The 17,685-nt window shown below is 35.8% G+C and overlaps 1 protein-coding gene across 2 annotated transcripts in view; it reads right to left on the bottom strand.

Annotated features, from left to right (window-relative positions):
* The window catches only part of LOC113236781 (pancreatic triacylglycerol lipase-like), an 88,274-nt gene extending 72,030 nt beyond the window's left edge, over positions 1-16,244 (bottom strand). For both annotated transcript variants that reach the window (XM_026472950.1, XM_026472949.1), the window contains exon 1: positions 15,939-16,244. The gene's annotated coding sequence lies outside the window, so the exon portion shown is untranslated. The remainder of the gene's footprint in view (positions 1-15,938) is intronic.
* Positions 16,245-17,685: the final 1,441 nt, after the last annotated feature.

Below are 17,685 nucleotides of genomic sequence, written 5' to 3' on the forward strand. Positions count from 1 at the left end.
GCCCTGCGAGGGCAGAGTCGGGGTTATGTAGTACTGGACCGAACCTTGAAAGGGAGCAGCCCGACCGCACTAAACCTCCGGGGAGTTCCTTCTCGCTGCTGTAGGTGGAGGTACGGGTTATTGTAAAGTCTCTACTCTGTACTGTCTAACGCGGCTAGGGCCCATTGAAAACCAGCGTCACAACCTAACCTTGGTTGTGAGTTTAGCTGAATGGGATCCTTTTGTACACGCCACAGCCGCACACATGTCAGTATAGTATTATGTAACTTGTTGTTTAAATGTTTTTTTACGTTGTTTTTTGTGTTATTTCTGTTCTAGCTATATTAGCCTTTGTTTTTGTGTTTTTTTTTATAATGTGGCGTTACAATAAATGGTTTCTATTTCTATTTCTATTAATGTCACCGGAATTCCATAGTATATTCTATTCTAGTCGTTGTAGTCGTGCGTCTGGTGGTAAGCGACACGCTTATCCATAACAGAACGCTGTAAAGCTCACACTACTGCTTGGCGGCAGAAATAGGTACTATAACAGCAGGGTGATCTTGTAATACTAATTGTATTAATATGATTACCGCCTTTAACATAATCAGGGCGGCCAATTAAATGCACGCGGAATAACACTCACACCCAGATAGCAGCAAAGTTATGATCTAAAATACATAACATGTGTAATAGCATGCGCATCGGACGTAATGCCGAATAAGTGCTTGTGCAATGATTTACATGTCCATCTACCTGTAAAAAGGAATGTCCACATACCGACCATTCGTTACAGAATTCTTACCGAATACTTTAGCAAAGAGTACCTACGTAGCGAGTTCTTAGGGATTCGTGTTTGTTACACATTGGAAATGTAATTAGCTTTTCGGATCTATAAATCGCGTATATTTCGATGCTTCACTTTTTCAAACTCGTATCTTATAAAGAGCGATTATTCGGGGGATGACAAAACTTTCTATTTATTTTAAATATCTTATCAAGCGTGTTCATTTGGGTGCATTACTTTACGAATAGGTAAAAGCGAGTGTGGGAATATGAAGGAAATCTAATGTGAAATCAGCCTGCAAAATTTGTATATACAATTGATTTTTTGCAATTCAGTAACTTTGTGCTTTATGATACGAGTTTGAGAAAGTAAGGCGACGTTTCGTTTTTTCAAACATACCAACGTTTCCGTGTTCATTACAGGTCCCGTGATCACGGCTAACGGTCACAGAAATAAACGCGATTAAGATCCGAAAAAATAGTTTTTTTATGATATTAAACGACGGGACGAATGAGTTGTTCCCCTAGTATAGAGTTTTCAATCACAAAGACTGAAACTGCACTGCCACTGAGCCCGTTAAAAGAGAACAAAAACGTAACGAGAATGGACACTCTCCGCCCCTCCCTAGGTTTAGATACCGCACCACGCCCCGTACATTGACGGTCATGTTGACTGACCGGCAACAAGGCTGTCGGCGAGCCGTTTTCGCGCTAAGACGGCTTTGATATTTGAATATAGTTTTTATTTATTCATTACGTTAACTTGTACGTTAATATTTAATGTTCATGAGTTATGTTGTGTAAGGCTCTTTATCATCATCTAAACGGGATAAAGAGAGGAGTTTCTTTCGTTTCCCGAAAGATGAAACGAGAGATATAATGAGATGTAATATAGTAGACAAGGGTTCTCGAATTCAATTTGTATTGCCGATAAATATGTAACGAATATAATTATTAGCTAAGTAATCATAAAGTTGGACATGCCATTTCAAATACCTTGGTTGTCTTATTTACCTGTCCAAAATATAACATTTTAGGTGCTTTTAAATTTCATTTTTTTAAATAAAAGTTTACGATTATTCTAATTAGTGAATTAATAAAAAATATAACATTATATTGATATAAATACATAATGAATTTATTAGGATTCTATTAATAAAATTATATAGATAACAGATTTGCGTTAGAATTTTCGCTATGTTGTCGCTACCACATAATAGTACGAGAAAGTGATGGGTAACCCTGCCACTTCACATACATATTTGCGCGTGTACAGATAGCGCCTTGCTGTGTGTAGTGTGTGCCGTTACCCTGTAGACATAACTTGACAAATCCCTTGTGCCTATAATTTCGCCCTTACCTATCAAAATTGGAGCGCAAGCGTAATGTTGCATTATAACATTACTGCTGGGTAAATAGGTAAGGTGGCAGTGCTTCCTTGGACAAATTTTTTCACAAGGAACAAGTACTACCATTTAAGAATTAATGTTTACGTCATTGTAGATACTAATTTTAGGTAAATTTAAATTGACATGAAAAGAAATTGAATACGTCGACATTTATTAATCTACTTATTTATTATTACTTGTTAAAACAGAATATATATTTACGCGATTTTTATCCGAAAGCTTTTAATTCCAAGTGTGGATACGTGTGCTTTGGAATAAAGCCTATTGTGTAGTTTTTGCCTTATCTGTGTTTGTTTCTTTTATGTTACATAACCTAACCTGCGGTTAAAAAACCGACCTCAAAACTCATTCATCCCTTAGTTTGCCTCCTTAGAGATGGAATATTTTCTTGAAATTTAAATGGGACCACATCTGAGGTACCTTCTTTCCAACAAAAAAAGAATCATCAAAATTGGTTCACAAATGGCGAAGTTATCGTGTAACATACGTACAAAAAAAAAACATACAGACGAATTGAGAACCTCCTCCTTTTTTGAAGTCGGTTAAAAACGGAGACAGTTTTTAACTATGATGACATGGCAACCAACAATGCAAATGAATGAAGGTTGCGATGATCACGCACGTAGTGGGCACATTGTGAAATACAGTTTTTGTTTACCATGTATAATCAAAGACCACTTTGTTTATTTTTACTGCCTAGGTTTTGCAAGTATCTGCATTCATTGTTCGTTTCAATTCCGAACGAGCATCGTACATGGTTTATAATTGAATGCTTGCAGTAAGTGTTGACACAGCTTTAGGCGTAGCCGCATCAAGTGATACGTTAGGCAATGTGAACTTTCGCACTCCACTGGGTACTATTCTTCCTGGAGGCCCATTGACACAGAATTGTAGTTGACATACTGTTAGATTATACAGCGTAATCGTCAACATGTCTACCAACCATGAGATTACGGCAACCAATCCTTTTTAATAAGGATTAAGATACGTTGAACAAGTAGACTTAACTCTATACAATATTATGTTTAGGTTTCATAAAAGATTAATTGGCTCAATGAACATCATAATTCGGAACGTCTTGTCTCTTGTCTTTCAACAGGATTATAAATGTTCATTTTTAACCGATTTAAAAACAAGGAGGAGTTTCTTAATTCGATTGTATTTTTTTTTGTATGTATGTTACGCGATAACTCGGTATTTGTGAAAAGATTTTGATGATTCTTTTGTTGTTACTAGGGCACGAATCCAGTTTAACGCACTTTCCGGCAACCGGTTTCAATAAAACTTGGCAAATAGATGTATTCCACGAACTTTTGAGGTTGGCTTTTTTTCATAAAAAAGTAAAATTTTTTTACAAAAAAAATTTTGCGGAGTATAAGGACTCAAGGCATTTTTTTCAAATACCAAGGCATGGGACGAACATGCCGTGCATCTGGTGGTAAGCAACACGCCTATCCATAACAGTTGCAGTGCCACTCAGAGCTTTAAATCGCAAAGATCTTAGGGGCACTATCATTGCGTCCGTCACTCTGAGACATAACTTGACAAGTCCTATGTGCTATTAATTTCACCAGCACTTTTACCCTTTTAAACCGGAACGCAGTAATGCTCATATTACTGCTCGCGGCAGAAATAGGTAAAGTGGCAGGATTATGGCAGTAGTATTCCAATGTATGCCATCTGTATCCATTAGAATGTATTCTATACATACAGTGTATTAATAGACTCGTGAATTTGTTTTATAACATTATAATTATTGTAATTTGTTGTAATACAACAAATGATGTATATTTAATTTGATACACGCACTCACACTTACACAATCACACATACACAGTTCAGTAAGAATTATTATTAGTGTTAACAACAAAGTAGTGGAGAATATTCACAAAAAAAAAGTGTTCGGATATCACGGTAATAAAAACACCATAATATTAAAAAAAATGTGTATATATTACTACTACAACGTACTTGCTTTAGTTTCGCCGCCAAAAAGATTGAAAGGAAATAAGAACAGTGTTACAATTTGCATTTACAAATTCAAGCTTTCTCTGTAAAACAAATCGGTCTCGCTTTCAATGAAAACATTGTTACCATAGCAAAAACTGAAAGCAAAAATAGGAAGTATCTATAACTATTGTTCAATACATTGTAAACAGAGCTGTGTAAGCACTAACTTTCTTATTTGTATTTGAACACTTTATTTTAATAACATGAAGAGTTGTACGCGAGTTGAAGATATTTAATTACATAAAATTTCCTGTCATTCAAAAGTCGATGGACGGTTTAAAATACAAGAAGGAAATACAGAATTTACGCAACCATTCTCACAGTAGTTTTAATTAAACAGTAAACTATATTGTGCGTTCACATCCTGTGTTTAGAACTACGAATTATAGACGTTATGTGCAAACGAGTGTTATAAACTGGATGGAACAAAAAGCGAATTGCTCATCCAGTTTTAAACAGTAATCGAACGTTGACGGCTGTTTAAAAAAGAAACATATAAACATATTCATACAGGGCGACAGCGGGCCGTTATCCCGACTCATAGTTTTTAACTCAGTAAATGATTGGGATTTCATTTATATAGTATATTTTTAAAATAATTTACAGTAAAGGATGAATCCCAGATTAATACTGAAATTATGGACACTTTCCATTTCATGTTAAAACCTTTTAGAAAACGAACTGATCAGACGAATAAGAGACTGTCAAAATTCACAGTTACGACAAAGTCGAGAGATGAGACCAAATAAAGCAATTGTTTAGTAGCAGTAGAGCTCCTTGTGAAAGAATTCGTCCAGGGAAGTACTGCCCCCTTACCTATTTCTGCCGACAAGCGGTAATGTGAGCATTACTGCGTTCCGGTTTTGAACTGTAAGGGTACTGGTGAAATTACAGGTACATTGGATTTGTCAACTTTCTGTGACAAATCCGATGTGATGTTTCAGTATGATGGGCCAGTGGCAGTGTCTTTCATATCTTTGCGATTTTGCATTTGTAGTGTTGTTACACGACTCTACAGTCACCTTGTATAAGTTTTTTTTAAATATATACACACTGAAAATTTTTATCGGAAATCGCAGTTAAGTTGCTGTCTAACGTACAGAGAGATCTTTTTTCTAGTAATTTTCTATAACAGTAAAAAAAGTGTATGATGAACCTTTTTTGTGATATACATCATCCATCCATTTATATATCCCACTCCTGGGTACGGGTCTTCTTCGGTGTGGGTTTATGTCATAGTCAGCCAATGCGGGTTGGGCACTTTGTTTCCTTTTCCTTCACCGTAAAGCTCATGGCAAATTGAAAGTTAAATTTCACACAAAAATTTCCGAGAAACTCAGAGTTGTGAGCCCGAATTCGAATCTACGGTCTATGCTTAAGAAGCGGTAGGCCAAACTATCACGTGGTGTAAGCTGGAGTGATGCTAACGCTCTTCAAAGCATACGGTCAGCTTCTACACGTCTGCACTATGGACCAACTTTACACCGGGATCGTACAGTATCTCGCGAGTCCATTATAATAACACCTTTAGGACCTTGTTGAGGCTCCTCCGTTTCTGCAGTGCATCTGCATTGTTCGCAGATGCTGCTGTGGATGATTTCTATGCTATCATGCGTAAAATGTCCACATCAATTGTACGAAGAGTGAGGGGTGGCAGCAACGAGATCCTGAAGATCATAGCAGACAGGATAGACGCAGCACTGTTTCGGAGGTGCACTGATTTACATGTTTCGTGTGTGGGTCAGTGAGCCGCCGGAGGGGCTGGATTCACCTGTTTGACGTAGATGTTATGTTATGTTATATGTGAACCTGTAGAGTGATTGTACCGTACTAATCCTAATACTAACATAGTTATGTTACTAACTTGTATGGATCATGTTGTCTGAAAATATAGTACATTATTGCAGATTGCCGGACGAGTAGGAGTTACAAGGACGACCGCCAGCGAGGCCTTCTATTAATACGAGTCAAGCAATCCCAGTTCCCGCCGAGGCATGTATAGAATTTTTCTCAAACAATACGAGGAAAAATAAAATACTAAAGAGCGGAGTATGTATAATAGAAAAAGTATAAAAATATTAATTAACATTAAAATTTATACAATATAATTGCTAAAAGAAAATGTTATTGTTTTTCCATGCTCATTAATATTAGTCTGGTGAACTTCTGATGCTGTGTTTGAATCTATATCTTATTACTGTATTTTCGTTATCGCTCTTCTCACTAGTACTCATTTTCGCGCCTAAAATACAAAAAAAAAAGTATGTACCAAAACACTTTGGTTTAAGTGTTACCGCCATTTTCTTTCTTTTTAAGTAAGCGATACAGATAAGTTATTTTTATGAGCACTGGACAGTTGGCTGTATGAGTTTTTCTTTTGCCTGTTCCGATGCTTAATTATTAGTAGGTAGATTTAAAAGTTTCCAGAAGAGGACATTATTGGATTTTTATACTTACTTTGCAGGCCTTGGCCGGGGAGAAGTCGCATGGTCCTTAAATGACAAACTCTCCGTGCTCGTTTTTTAAAAGTAATGCAAACATTTCCAAGCATGTTTGAGAAAAATTACTTTTATTTACTGTTTATTAGGCTAACACGATTTCAATGATATACAATCGGACACAAACTCAGACGCACCATTGAATAGAAAGTGGTTTTTGCCGCGTATCGTATAAATCTGCTATACTACGGCAGAATACATTACCTACCCGCTGTGGGACATAAAGACAGTCTCCTGTGACTGGCCTATACTTGTTGCTTTGTAATAGGTAGTGCGATGATACCCAGGTGGGTTCAGCGCAGATAGAGAACTCTTTTACCCGTCACCACTTACCCGTACTTTCATTAGTTGGTATAACTGTTGACAGATGAAATTTTTGAGAAACGTACAAGTTTTTATTATTTGAAGTAAAAAAAATATTGATATGGTGAAGCTATTACGAAACACACACTTTGAACAAAGCTATCATGTATCTACCTGAATAATTTATTAGCTGTATAATTTAGTAGCCATAATTATTTTATTAGCTATACATATAATTTATTATCTGTGAGAATGTACAAGTATTTGTAATGAAAGTGCACTAAAGGTTGCTGGTGTCAATTTATCGTAATCGTTCGTCGCATCGTCGTTTGCGATGTTTGCATCGCCATTCTATTTAAATCCCTCACCTCAATACTGAATTTATAAAAACTAACTAAACCCGCTTCATATATATATTCTTTATTGCACCAAACAAATAAACAGAAACAAAAAAAATAACATAAGGTGAGCAAAGGTGGACTTATCTCTAAAAGAGATCTCTTCCAGCCAACCCAAGGCAGTGAGAGCAAAGGTTTTAAGCGGGGAACGGCGTGCAAAAGAGATAACAAAAGATGATAATCTACATGTGTAAAATATGCATATATAAAATTACCGTTAAATAATTAAAATAGTATATAAATAAATAGACTACATAACGTATAATACATTGTATCAATAAACTTACACATATACAAATATGATGATTATTAAGAGAGTTCAGCAAGAAAGTGCGCTGTCAACCTTTTCTTGAAGGAAGCAATTGACGGACTAGACTGAATATGGGAAGGGAGTCTGTTCCACAGCTGCGCTGCACGAGAGGATCATATCAGGGTCATAAGGGAACTTGTCAGCCTTTAGATACGAATTTAATTAGGCATTAATAAAAACTTGCAGTCATTCTTTTTAGATAAAAGAATTATATTACTATCATGATTGCAGATGGCATCATGACGAGTTGTCACCTAGATAGGCTGTGTATGTTTTCCACATTTAAGAAGGTTCTAGTGATTAGAAAGCGCTGCGTGTTGCAAGTAGCTCGTCAGAGGGCTTGCTTAACGCAGGCACGTGCTACGGACACCAAGCCAACAATAAATGTTGGGTAACAACTCGTGATATGATCGTTGCCGATAATCGTCACAGCCCATAATAGTGCGATTGTTGAGAATTATATTGGTGCTGATAACAATCCGTGCTGTTCCTGTTTTGGCAATATCTCCGTTAGAAATTGGATTGAGAAGCGATTATGGTTATTGAGATCATGTTATTTAACAATTGGCTTAGGTGTCTTGTTTGAAAAAAATATAAATACCAGTCCAAATTTCTAATGGCCATTATTAGGGCAGACTGTATTTGCCTCTACTACTAAGATCGTAATAAAAGATCGATGTTATATCGGTGATTAGCGGTTACCAATAGGGCTTTCAATCTCACTGCATTTCCACGTCCCGGCAAAAATTCGAAATGAGGTGCGGCCTTGAAAATACCGGGAAAAAGAGACTTTCGAGATTTTCAAAACCGGGTTTTCATACTTGTAGACGTTTAGGGAGTCAAAATATGAAATTTTAATCAAGTTGTTTATTAACTGAAATTACAAAATCTGAAATAATTTATTAAAATTTTTTCAATATATTACAATGGGCACGAAAGAAACAAAGCTATCGTCATTCAATCTCTACAGATTATACTAACCTCCAGTCTACAGTGTTGTCATGTTCATGTAAACACATTAAAAAATACTATTGACTGAGTAGATTTTTTTAATATTCTATTTCTTGTTTTTTTATGATACCGAGACACGCGGTGAACCAGTCGTATGATTAAGGACTAGATTAACGACCACGGACGGATTCGAAACACGCACTCCTCATGGAAGAATGGCATTAGTGGAGTTATGTTATGTTTATTGCTCCATTAGATGTAGAAAAATATAACCCACATCTTCTCCGATTCTTGTAACGCTATCGACAAGAATGTTGGCGAGACGCTTGCCCGGTGGGAGAAAGGGAAGAAATTTAACCTTTGGGATTTTTGTGAACGTACATTGTAGCGATTTGTGTGACAACTGCATACCAAAAACATAATGTCAATAATCTCAGTACAGAGTACTAAAAAAACCGACCTCAAAATTACGTGGAATTACGTCTATTTGCTAAGTTTTTTTGAAATATCCTTAAATTCGCTACTATACAGGACTTGACACTGGAGATAATAAAAATCGGTTCTTACTACTCAAAGTGTATTGAGAGAAAAACGCCTTGAATTGGAGAAATAGCAAAATCAACCATTAAAGTAATTGCTCCTAAGAAAAATTTAGGCGCTATTTATAAAAATGAATCTTCATGCGTGAACAGCCACCCTTAGACGTGGATGATTTCCTTCAAAATAAAATGGGACCACTATGGGAGTACCCCCTTTCCAACAAAAAAAGAGTCATGAAAATCGGTTCACAAATACCGGAGTTATCGCGTAACATACATACAAAAAAAAAACAAAAAACATACAGTCGAATTGAGAAGGTCCTCCTTTTTTAAAGTCGGTTAAAAAGAATACAAATTTAAAAGGAATAAAAACTATAAAATATGTTTAAATATGTGCTCGCGCACATGATTGTCGATAGAGTTACAAGAATTGGAGAGGATGTGGGTTGTATTTTTCTGTATCTAATGGAGCAATAAACATTTTTAACGTAACTCCATTTATGCCAATCTTCCTTGAGGGGTGCGAGTCATGTCGAGCAAAAATTCGACTTAAATACGTGAGTTATTCCTTACAGTAGTTGTCTATTTAAAATGAAGTATTATTATCAATAATAATATTCTATCGATAAAAATTTATACACGAAGACGATTAACACGCATTCTCCACTAAACGGCTTGTCGCGGGTGGCTGGCTGCGATATTTATTCAAATATGTCATTAAACCATATCCATTGACGCGGCGATTCTGAATTAAAACGGAGCCGCTGCGGCCAGCCGCCCGCGGTTAGTCGCTTAGTGGAAAATGGCACTATCAATCTGTTATTAATCGAATATGAAGCGTTTAAAACCTATTCGGTAACACCTGAATGATTTCAAAGAGCAGCGGCATTGACACCGTTGACCTGGGTTAGAAAAAAAAATGCATTTTCATCATGATTATCTCCCATGACAGGCGATTTGAGAAACATTTATTTGCATCATGGATAGTACATAGTGTTAGGGTGTATAGATTGACAATCTTATACTTAAAAAAATTAAACTAAATATATGTATACCGTTTCTTGCAAAGTTACTAAATATGATGTCCTATTTTATTTTATTTCTTTTATTCACTCATAGCACCACACTACCCACCAGGAAATCGTGTGTCGCGGGTGCTATGGACACACCCATAGATAAACACAAATTACACCCAAACTCACGAGAGAAATAAATGTAGGCCATACAAATATTTCTCCCGGCCCGGGAATAGAACCTAGGACCTCTGCGTGGCAGTCCGGCATGGTAACCGTTCGGCCACAGAGGCAGTTAGGTGATACAATATTTATTTTTCTTATAGCTTTCTATTTGGCAAAAAGTCTTCTATTTAGTACCAACTTTTAGAGGACTGTAATAAGTTTAATTAGGTTTTAAATGATGTATATTTTATATATGAGTACAACTCCGCAGTGGCGTGGTGCTGAGGGGATGCAGCCCTCTGCATCCCCTCAGCACCGGCATGGTCCCGGATGGCGCATTAATATATTTTTTTAATAAAAATTATTTTTTTTTTTACTTCACATTGGAAAATAACTTGCAATATTTGAGAATACGGTAAAATAAACAACACAAAGGTTGCGACAGCAGGCTATCACAAAAACACAATCGAGCCGAGCCTATCCGAACGTTTTGTAATCGTGAAAATAGAGAGGGCAACAAATTTAAGTTTGGCCCCGGGCGGCACAAATCAACGCTATACCACTGCAACCCGGTAGTAAGGGCCACTTCTATACGTCTCTAAATTGAGTGTGATAATTTGTATTTGCGGCAATTAGTTTTTGCATATCCCAGGCTTCTATCCTAAGGTTGCCTGGAAGAAATAGCTGCGTAGCAATAAGACCGCATGTAACACATTATCTTACTATCTTTATACCTAAGTTACTGTATTGTATTTTAACTCTAATTTTATGTGCAATAAAGAATTTTTCATTCATTTATTCATTCATTCATTCGTTAGTTTTATTATTGATGAATGACTAAGATAACATAATCTACTACATTTAAATTTGAATATTGTCTCTGGTAGAGATATTACGAGCTAAAGTTAGTTATTTAGGTTCAACATTATATCGTTGCCTAATCTGTTCTTTTGGGGATGAGGTAAACTAAAAATAAAATTATTATAATTTCTTTTGTTATCTTGAGCAATGTCTAGAGTGTCTTACTCATTGTTTACGCACATCGAGTAACCAGAAATAAACAGAAATATAGACATGTCATTTTATTTCTTTGAAAACTATTCTGCCAATCATTACGGTGATTGGTCAGCCAGAATTCGAAACAATTGACGGGTGTCGTCAATTGTTCACTTTAAATCGAAAAGTTTAACTTGAGCTTTATTATAATAGACGAAAATGGAAAAATTACATATTTAATATTTAATTACCGATGAAATGTGATTCCGTTTGTTTTGTAATTAGATGTTTTGCTGTTTTTCGCACACCATCGAATGGGACAGCCCCCACAGTTAGATATATTATCTTTATTACAATAAATACAGAATATTTTTGGAGTATACGAAGACGTACACACAGGTCAGTTGTTGGCACTGTACTATTTCAGCTTTCTAATTTGTGATTTCAGTGCAAACGAGAATTGATATTTAAAAATAATATAAGGTCCATTTGCCTGATGAGTTTGCCTTTATCACATCTCTATTTCTGATTATACACTCGATGTTTACGAATGAGTGATTAATTATTGTGACGATTTGAAACGTAATTTACATGGCTATGGAATAAAAAAAAAATTTATTTGAATTTGACACGAGTGCAGCAGTCGAAGGAGGATTATCTGGAGCGTAGCGAGTGGAGGTTTGCGGTCTCTACCGATCGCAAACTTCCATTCCATTAAAAGTAGCGTGCATTTATGACGCATTAGATGACGTTAGAAAAAGAAAAAAAAGCTGGGTATATGCACTCAATATGGAAAGATTAAAATATGGGCTGTTTTATACACCATATGAAAGTTTGTGTGGACATCTAGATCAACTTGCACAAATACGTCACACAGTGCGACCGAATTTCGGTCGTAACTCATTTTGCGTCGTTGGTCGTGTGGCACAAGCTGGACTTTAATATGAAACCGAATGCAGCGTAAATTAAGCGACTTACAACTTCAAAGATTACGCTCATCTGACCTCACCCTTAACGATTATCACGAGTCACCGGTTTACAGAGATGATTAAAATGTCATAACGTGGTAAAAAACCTATAATTAGTGATAATCGTTCACCTTGGCTTCATTTATTCAAAACGTACAAAGAATTTGTATAATAAGTGAAAAGGTAGGACAGTAAACGTATTCCGATGTAGCAATCTAGCTGCCTCGGTAGCGCATAAAACAAATGCGCGTTCGTCACAAAACAAAGAAGTTTAGTTAGTTTACTTGACAAGTAATGTTGAAATGTTTAACTAAGACATGCAGGTTTTTAGCTTTACAATGCAAAAGTGACATAGAACACTGTAATTAACCGTAAACTGCGATGAATAAATTTAAAAACGTTAACTTTAGAGAAAGTTGGAAACGGGCAAGTGTCAAAATTCTTCATGAATGTTTACGAGAAACGGTGCCCTGTACTTGTCTGAGGACATATTGAAAGCCCATCAATGACTTAACACAAATTAGGATTAAAAACATACATATTTATAATAAAAATGGTACAAAATAATGTTTGATCAACAACGTTGCTATTGTGCCGCAGCGCACGGAAAAAGGTAGCGAGGCCTGAAGGTGGATTATAGGCCCCATAACGTCAAATAGGAGCAGAATGACGCGCTCCGTAAGATACACAACAGGGATATGATTTTACAGTGAATTCAAATGAAATGGTTTTGACGTATTGAATATTATCGTGAAGTCAAAAAATATTTCTTATTACGTTTATATACACTCCCGGACACATAATTCGAACCACCACGCATTTTCAGAGTTTCAGAGTTTCTTCCGCTTAAACAATGATTGATCAAAAACTATAAAGCAATTTTGAAATTAGTATACTAAACGCCTTTTCCATAAATCCATGTTGGAAATTTGGATTTACAAAACCGGGGGAAAACTTTGTCTTCGACGATTAGACTACTTCCAAGACTTTAAGACAAAGATGCGAGGTGGCTCGAATTATCTGCCCGGAAGTATATTAAGCGCTAAATTCGATGGCTGCATGAGCCACAAATGCAAATAAAAGCCGTTATCTCTCATAAGTAATAAAATCAAAGTAAAAAAGACTTATTTGACATGTCAAATAATAAAATAAATTATAAACTAATAATAAAAACAAATTTGTTAAATGGGCTTGAGAACCAGCTACAGAGGACTGTAGACTACGTAGATAAATCTACTAAAAATAATGCCACATGCATACCTAAATTCGCATCACAGAAATCTAAATAAATAGGCAATTTAACTGCCTCTATGGTTGAACGGTTACGATTCCCGGGTCGGGAGAAATATTTGTATGGCCAACATTTATTTCTCTCGTGAGTTTGGGTGTAGTTTGTGGTTATCTATGTGTGTGTCCATGGTAGCCGCGACACAGGGTTTCCCTAGTGCGGGGATAATGTTCAGTGTGTGCGTTATTATTATTATATCTATTTTAGACTTTCGCCTCTCTTATTATATTATTACTATTATTAATTTAGACTTTTGTGATAGAACTTACTACACCCTTGATGTAGTAAGGCCACATCTGCAAATGTCATATTTTCAGGAGGCTTAAAGATTCTATGAATAAAAGTAAACATAAGTTTATGCTTAACCACATAAGATTTCACAGATACGAGGATATAATTTGTTTCATGCATACTTCGTATTATTTTTGAGACTTTCATGTGCTAAAAGGGTAACTTTCAGGAAATAATATTTCAGGTTACAACACTCGACTATTAATTAATACTTCACGATACTACCCTAAAATATTTGAATAATAAAAATTGCCATCGAAACTAGCTAGAGAAAACTAACTTCAAAATTACCAAAAGCACTTTTGACGCAAAGCATTTTTCATAATCACAAAACATGTGTATTCATTATTAAAAAAATTAAAAAATTAAAAAGGGAAACAAATTTGTATCAAAATATTGTGATTAAATAACGTCAAGTTTTAGCAGTTACGTATTGTTTAGATTGGACGTAGATTCTCGTTACGTTATTTCATCACGTACTATCGCCCGCGGAAGTGTTTCCTCGAATTATGTCAATCTTGACATAACTTCTCTTTGTGTATGAAGTGATCTGACATTGGACTCAATTCTCTATATTTTTGTTTTGTGATGTAATCTAATTGCATGACATTACATTTAAATTTGCTTTATTGTGGAGTTACTATTTCTAAGTGCATGAATGTGGGTTCTATTCAAAATAGACGTCTTTTAAAATGTTTCATTTTGATCGATGTTGCGAGACTTGGTGAACACAGGAGTAAGGCGATAACGGAATGGTGGCCAAGAAATGGATATAGAAACGTGAGGTGGGTGGACGACATTGTCAAAGTTTCGGGTAGTAGATGGGTGAGACTAATACAGGATCGTGGTGGATGGCACAATCTACGGGAGGTCTACACCCAGCAGTGGGTGAAGTCGGGCGGTGGATGATGATCGCTTGATTATTCTGCCCTCTCTATCATAACTAACGCATCGCGACATTTTTAGCGAAATTGAGTTCGCAATCGATATTTTTATATCTAAACTAGTTTCAGTTTTATTGTTTAACAAAATCAGCATAACTGCCATTTTTTACGCAAAAAATCTTTAGGCATCAATATCTCGAAAGATATTGAAATGCAAATGTGTTAGGTATGAAAAGGAGGGCAGTGGGATTTCTTCAACATTTTTGTATACGAGTATATTACAAAGTGCTTTAAACACAAAGTTATAAAATTTTTTTGTTGTCGATTTTAGATTTCTGAAAACTCATGGTCATGTTGGATAGTGCAATTTAGAACGCATGTGTAATTAATAATTTGTATGTAACTGTGTCAATTGCTATAGTCAGGGCATGAATTTACAGTTAAAATTAACGTTTTAGTATTCAGGTTAAAGTTACGGTATTTGGTGTAGAATGAAAAGGGCGCGTTGTGAATTTTAAAGCTCACATTTTACACCGACTTACCTACTTCAAAACAAGTTTCTCATGTTGCAGTAAATGTGCTACATTGTGACCATGACTTGAGCACTAGCTTGCTAGATTCTTTAAGAAAGCTATTTTTATGTAGAGTTCTTTTTATTAACTTCAAACTTTGAAGTGTGGTTTTAAATATTTTTAAAGACGAACAAATTCTGCGACACACTAATTTTGAAAAAATATTTTTTTTTTATTTTATTTTGTTCTATTTTTGAAAATCTTAGAAGTTGATTGTTTGTTATAGTTAGTATTCAAGAGATTTCAGATTTCATAATTTCCAATAGTAGTGCGATCAGGCCACTCAAATTTTGTTTATCGATAAAATAAATAAGCCTTATATTTTGAAATATTTCACTGTATTTTGATTGTCAAATCAATTTTACTAACAAACTGGGTGTTCGTATCAATATATTCGAGAAAGAATCGTAGCGTGATTTAAACAGTTAAGTGTTTACTTACGTGCAGTAGAATTAACGAGTTTCATAAAAATTATTTTCTGTGTCCGTCAAGTTTGTTCTAGTACTATTATATCAGAGCACTGGTTACATCAATCAATTTGAAGCAAGTTTTAATAGTTAATTGGAAAGTTTGCTTACCAAGGGAGTTAATCGGGTGTTTAGGCGTTCACCCCCAGCTTCCGCTTTCTTCGGCTAGTATTTGCAAAACACGGCTGAAAAGGCAACTTGCACATGAACAAACAATTGACAATTGTTTCGAGACTCGATGTTAAATAGTTTTTATGGGACGTTACATATGTATAACGATATGTCAATCACATTGAATGGAAATGGCTTTAAATGGAATCACGTAATTGTTGGATGGGTTTCGAGTGTTGTTACGTCGACGGCGCAGGTAGGAGCGTGCGTGGCGCGGGAAAGTGCTGCGCAAACTGTCTTGTGCACGGCCGGTGCGCAAGCGCTGGTGCCACCAGACCGGCCGCAGACGCCGCACCACTTTCATTGTGTATTTAACTACAAGATGCAGACTCAGCGGTATTGTGATTACACACATCGGGTGTTGCAGGCTTCTTTTAGGTTACACCAATTTTAAATCACGACTAATTTAACTTAACTTGATTACGATGATTAAATGTACTAAGTGGATAGGAGTGCGTAGTATAATTTCAAATTTCGATGGCTTTCTAGAATAGCGATCTACCTCTAAATACTTAATTCGTAGCGAAAATGCTTTAAAAAGATCTAAGGCTGAATCGTATGTTAGCCTTATATTGTCAAGCGAATATTTTAACTAATAGAAAACTCGGTGTCCTACACACACAATCAAATTTATTACATTCTTAATAATGCTATTTAATACGTATTTATACCTATATTTTGAATTGGGTTAATTTTAGTATTTTTTATACATACATAGACACGCTTTACCACAATCTGACATATGTTAACGCGTCTCTCGTCCTACTGACGACGTGCATGTATTTGTTTAATTTTTGTTAATTGTTAAATTATTTTCGTATTTTGATAAAATATAAGTATATTATATAGTATAATAAGTATATTTTTGATACAAAGCACTGTCTAGAGACAAAGTGTGAAAGACAAAAGGCATTAAGATTCTACGGTATAAAAATTGTTATGGAAATCATCCAGAAACGAAAGGTTTTCAGAGACTTTGTGATCTGGTGGCATACCTTAAAACGGCTATCATAGTATCTAGGCTTGAATAGCCCTAAGTTGTGCTTTTGGGGAGAACTTGTGGGGAGAACTCCTTACACCGTCATCCCACCTTTTCGTATCGCTTCTCTCCATTCGTATCGTATCGTTTTTCTTCTTCACTCATATTTAAATTTAAAATTTTGAATTGTTCCATTCTTTCCCTCGTTGTTTCGTTCCATCGTCACTATCTGCGCGATCGCGGTAGTGAAAACATCTAATTTATTATTTTTGAACCGTTTACCACTTACTTAAATCTCTTGTACACCGTTTACATTTTAAGATATTAATATTGTCGTACTGAATAAATTCCTATAAACCGGACTTTCTTCTTTTCAACTGCTAAAACTTGCTTAGTAAGACGCATGGCGGCTGCGGGGGCTGCGGAGGCTATTACTAACTTGGACCAAGCTATATTACTGCTATCCAGGCTATTTTTACAGTCTACAGAACGCCACCAGCACCAGCAGCGCTATTACAAACTGTTTCTCCCCAATTCAGCCCGTAGTATATTCCATTCCATACTATTATTAAACGGTAGCCTTTTCTTCTTGTCGTATCGATGGCATATGCTATTATTTGCTATAGTAGGAAAGGATTTACCTATCGGCGTACAATATTCGTTGATTCGTGCTTGAGACGTACACAAAAGGAATGATATGTAAAGGTA

Source organism: Hyposmocoma kahamanoa, unplaced genomic scaffold (genome assembly GCF_003589595.1).
Source record: "Hyposmocoma kahamanoa isolate Upper Pololo Valley unplaced genomic scaffold, ASM358959v1 92, whole genome shotgun sequence".
In the NCBI taxonomy this organism is placed as follows: Eukaryota; Metazoa; Arthropoda; class Insecta; order Lepidoptera; family Cosmopterigidae; genus Hyposmocoma; species Hyposmocoma kahamanoa.